The sequence below is a fragment of the Solanum verrucosum genome, unplaced genomic scaffold (genome assembly GCF_900185275.1).
Source record: "Solanum verrucosum unplaced genomic scaffold, falcon-dt-bn FXZP01000101.1, whole genome shotgun sequence".
Classification (NCBI taxonomy): domain Eukaryota; kingdom Viridiplantae; phylum Streptophyta; class Magnoliopsida; order Solanales; family Solanaceae; genus Solanum; species Solanum verrucosum.
The window spans coordinates 539,133-545,180 of record NW_026020111.1 but is presented as its reverse complement, the minus strand read 5'-3'; positions in this window follow the sequence as shown (position 1 = coordinate 545,180).

The window sequence follows — 6,048 nt, the reverse complement described above, 5'->3', positions numbered from 1 at the left end:
GTAGTATTCAATAATTAAAGACTATCAAGAGATATGATTTCCTAGATATCAGAAATAAATCAGATAATTCATTACTCTACTCATATATGTGTGTCTACTGTACAAAATTGATGAATCTATGTCTTCAAGTCTCTCCATCCAATCAGAAGAATTTCACCTTGAGTCCTTTAAACACTTGGGTGAAGAACTTCACCTTGAGTCCTTTAAACACTTGGGTGTGTATTTTTTTTTTTTGTCATCATATATAGGTCTCAGATTAGCTTTCCTATCTCTAGATCAAGCTATTAGATGGGGCTAGTAATACGAAATCAGTGCTAATGGTTCTCTTTTCTAATTTTAGCATTTTTTTATCAAGCAAATTTAGAATACATGCGAGTTTCTAATGTTTGCAATCATTAAAAAAGTCATCTTTACGAAAGACCCTTAATATACAATGGCCAACACCTTCATGCGAAAGATTTATTATCCTTATCCTTTTTCCGAGTATAATAATCCTAGTTATGATATTTAACTACTTATAATTGTTTGTGAAGAATTAAAGTAAATGTAGAAATTAATAAACATTGCAATGAGAAAACCCATATAAATCTTTAAATTGATTGCAATACTTGTGAAATTCTCTGTTGTTCGTGCAAAAGTAACCATTAGAAAAGTAGTAAAGTAAATCCTAGTAATGTCTTCACAAAATAATAAACAAAGAACTCTTGAACAATAGGTAACAACTTGTAATAGTTTGTAGCCATCTACAGCCCTAGAAAAGTCATCCATATGTTCTATTTATAATGGTAGAAAATGGCCACCCTTAACTTTTCAAAAATCAAAATAGATACCATTATTTTTATTTTTCCGAATATCGTATTTCATTTCTAATTATTTTTAACGTTATAAATAAAAAATCCCTCAAATCTACTCGAGGAATGTTTCAAAATGGCAGAATTCTTTACATAAAAACTGAACCAATCATGAGAATAGTAATGACCTGTAAATCATGAGTACTTGAAAGTCTTTCACGCCTCACTCGAATCGTCAAATTGAAAGAACTTCCAAATTAGTTGCATCACAAGTACAATCAGGGGCGGATCCACGTGGATTCCAGGGGTTCACCCTAACCCCTACAATAAAAAATTACATTGTATAGATAAAGTAAATTTTTTGTATTTATGTAGATATATTTATTTTGAACCCCCTCATGGACAAGAAGAAAGCTATAACTGTTGGGTTCGAAAGTGATTAGGGCGTCATGCAGAAGTTTACAATTGCAAATCATGATATTGATAAATCAGATGACAAATAAAAACATACTAAAGACGTATTATTAATATAATTTGGTCAAGCGACCCACATATTATAAAACTAATATTGAAAAACATAAATATGTTTAGAAGAAAATCTCCCCATAAACAAGACTCTCTAAATGACTACATTGTGGATGTCATTATGTTATGCTATGAGAATAGGGATATTTAATTTATAGATTTCCAAGCTTTTTTCTAAGGAAAGAATAAACCAAATATGAAAGAAAATTATATTTTTCTTTCAGAAAAAGTTCAAGCATTTATGATAACACTTTGATTTTTTTTTAAAGAAAAAAAAAATTTCAAATAAGGTAAGAAAATCAGGACAAAACCTTAACAATAGCACAGTGACATGTCTCCTTAAAGTTAACTTTCACGTCTGGAGTTTGAATCCTGGCGTGAGCATTTCATTTTTTTAGCTTTCTTTTCATTTAGTTCAGTTCCTATTTTTTCGTTTTTTTAAAATAAAAAAATGTGCTAAAAGTGTGGATTTGAACCAAAAATATTCAAGGTCCCATTCCTAAAGGCTAAATCACTTTTCACTTCCCAAATTCCTATTTTTCGACTTGAGTGAAAATCTTGAATCCGCCTCTGAGTACAATCCATCGCAAAATCTTGTCACCGAAAGTACCTAGTAGCCTATTGGTTATCCCACAAAATTGATTCTTATTACTGACTAGTTTAAATTGATAAAATAATAAATCACCATATAGACATTTCTACTAAAATTCTTAGATAATTTCACACAAGAATATCCACATTAAACTTTCTTTATCTACAAGCTCATTACCCTAACATTCGATTTACTTTTCTTGGTCTCGTTTGATATTGCTAACCCTCAATTAAATCCCCAAAACATACTTTACAACTTGAACATGTTGACATCTATCATTGAATATTTACCACTTTAGATTCTCTTGTAAATTGATACCTCACTTTAAGTGTTTGTAGTAAAATCTTGTTGGTTCTTTAAAGTTGAATGCAATGTCAATCTCCATCCCTTTAAATAGGTGAAACATATGATAGATCCTCAAGTGACTGCAATCCATTATGCAAGCCAACACTAGCTAGCCCAAAAGAGCATGTACTGTTGAATCCTTATTGATACACTCATGCCATATGATTGGAGTATAAATTTTGATCTCTATTGAAGTATTTTTATTCGAAAAAATTTATGGTGGTTGAGGCACAACCAACAATAGTTGTGTGAGAGCACCATTTTCTTTTGACCAGTGTTTTTTGTGGGTCCCTTTTGTTGTCACACTTTCTCTCTCACAATTCCATTTTCTCAAATTTTACCCTTTTCTTTACTAATATTTCTACTTTTTTTTTGCAGTCCTACCTTTAGTGAAAAAAAAATATATTCATGCGATTATTTGTTTTGTGCTTTCACAAATTCATTTGGTTGACTCTTTTTTCTATTAATTTTCGTAACCCACAAGAAAAAAATGAATTTATGAAAGTTTCGTTTCACATTTTAAGATACTAAACATAAAGAAAATCTTGAACGAGAAACACAAAATTAATATTGGCAATAACTATTGGATACATGCCATAGAAGTAGAAAATTTAACAAATCTGAAAAAGAAAAGATTGAGTGTTTAATATCATTAATACATTATTATTAATATTAGGCATAAACAAAAATAAAAACATATTTGATAACTAAGAATTGAGTGATTAAAATTAATATCTCAAAAAATAAATTAATGACTAAAATTTAAATAATTAAAATTAAATGATATATTTAAGTATAATAAATAATGCCGATTGAATTTTAGTAGTTCAATTGGTTGATTATATGAATTTTACTTTATTGAAGAAAGTTCAATTTATTTTTTTTAGTTTCACTATCCTCAATTTTTTTGAATTCATCCAAAAAATTTTTTTTTTTTTTGATATATTACTTTAATTTCCCATCAAATAAATAATAATAGAGATATAAAATGTATATTAGATACCGTGGATGAGTTTTAATTAAAAAATAAAATTTACACTAATAATTAACAAGCAAAACAGAAAATGCAAGTAAAAAAGAAAAAGTAAAAGAAAAAGTTAAAATTGGAAAAGAAAAAGTAAGGAGTACATTATGGATCCCACAAAATACAAGTGGCAGCCCAAAAAGGCCTCACACAACTGACAGTATGCGTGGCTCATGCAGAATAATTTTTTTCATTTTTATTCTGATCATACCTCGAACAACTCATTCTTGTTAATTTAGCTACACATCCTTTACCAATGCCTACCTCTTCCTTCTTGATACAATAACCTGCTCCATACCGTACGGTGTCACTAATATAAATCAAATATATATTTTTCTTTTATAGTAAATAATTCTAATCACCTTAATTAAGATTAATACTCATTGCCACCACCCTTTTTTCAATTAGCATATGATATACCGAAGGTTGCATTAAATCTTAATCAAAGTTTTGCTAAAAGGAAAAAAATTTAACATGCAGAATTCATGCAAATATTTCAATCATAAACTAATAAATATGTTTAAAAAATAAAGTGACGGAAATGACTCAGTAATGTAAGCACACAATGATGCATATGAAATTAACTTATATATATATATATATAAATTGAGGGTACAATAGGTGAAAAGAATTTGTCTTTTCTTGATTTGTCAAAATGGACAAGTAATTAGGAACAACTAAAAAAAGAAAAAGTGAACAAGTAATTAGAGACAAAAAGAATATTATATAGTGAGTTTGAGACTAACAATTTTACTATTTATAGAATCAATTTCAATATATATATGGTACTCACTCCGTCCACTTTTAATTGTTATAATTTTCTTTTTTAGAGTCAACGTATAAAAATTTTGACTAACATTTTACATGTATTTTTTCACCAAATTGACATACAAAAAATTGCAATTTATAGTACTTCTCGTTTAGTTTTTGAATATCTATTTTTTTTTGTTTAAAATATCGAATTAATGTAATCTAATTTAATTTTGAAAATTAGTCAAATTGACTTTCAAAAAGCGTAATATGACAAATAAAAGTGGACGAAGGGAGTATCAAAATTCTATGTTTGATCTATTGTTGGGGATTCTAATATTAGTAGGGCGTTTTCTCTATATCATACAAGATATGTATCTAAAGTTTTGATATATAGGTCATGCTTATTATTCAACCTATCTATAAGTTTTAAAATTGCAATTGTCAACCTCAAGCGAATTTAAATGACATTTCTACTTGATTTTTGATTCCATATCATTTCGTAGAAGTTTTGTAATTAATTGAAGATAAACAATCACACTAAGACGTTTTGTTGTAAGCTAGAGATCTCATTCTATGATTTATTGTTTGTAATTGAGTTTCATTTTTTTCTTTGTTTTTTTTTCCCTTTTTAAGTTTCTTTGTTGCTCTTTTGTATGACTTATGTTAATTATGTGTTTGTATTAGGCATGCAGTCTAATGCCCTTTCTATTTAAGCAAAATAATAGTAATATTCAACACAAGTTGCAAATTTTTTTCTTTTCTATTTTTATAATTAAAGATTGAAATCTTCAACAATAGTCTTGGAAAAGATAAATATAGTTGAAAAGTGATGTATAGATAATGTCACAAAATTGGGGTTTTAAGTAAAAGAGAAGAACAAAGTTGACAAGAAACTTGTTAAGCAAAATCTAATATTCCTTATATTTTAATTTGTTTATCTTAATTATTATTTAAATAATTAAAAAGTATTTTTAATCATTCTAAAAATATTTTAAGTTAAAAATATTTTAAATTACTTAATATTAAATATTTTTCTATAATTTTAAATTTTACATTTCAAAAGATTATAATTTTTATATTGAAATTAACCCTAAATATTACTCAGTTAATTTAAGTATACCAAATCAATTAAAAGTAAGGGTAGCCATCAAGGGTATAATGGGCCATAAGTGTAGCGAACACCGCACATATGGATTTTCTGACAGTAAGGGGATTCTTGCCGAGCACACATCACGGCTTACGATTAGGGCCGGGCATAAAATATTAAAAAATTGAATTATCGAATTAAATCAAATTAACTAATGGGTATTTGTTATAGTATTCGAAAGTAAAATTTTAAAATTATGGTATTCCGATTCAAGTTTGGATTGGTATAAGATATTAGTACCATTTGGTATTTTCCGAATATCGAATTATTACTTGATGAAAATCATATATCAATATGTCCATTACTCATTAGAACAAGTTTAAAAAAGAAACTTAAAAATGAACATAAACAATCCAAATACATATTTTTTAGTTGTATCAATTTATTTTTCTTGATATTTTCTTACTTATTGATCTTCTATTATATGGTGGCTCCACATAAAAAAAATAGAAATAATTGAAAAAATAGTATTAACTTTGTAATACAATTCGCTACAACTTCGATACAATATTACCAAATACCATATCAAATCAATATTTAATTTACCTATTACCGAATTATCAAATCAAAATTTAAAATTTTGATATTTGATATCTACTTTTAACTACTCCCTCCATTTCATATTAATTGAATTTTTGAGGTGTTTCACACCCTTTAAAAAAAGTGGATTAAAACATAAATTGAACATAGTTTTCTAGTTTTACCCTTATTAATTATTATCAAATTTATTGAAGTCATCACATTGAAAATCCAAATGAAGAGTAAAATTGAAAGAACACTCTAAAAATAGTCTTGAAAATTGAACAATTAAATTAATTTAAAAAATAAAAAATACCTCAAAAATTTAATTAATATGAAATAAAGGGAGTAC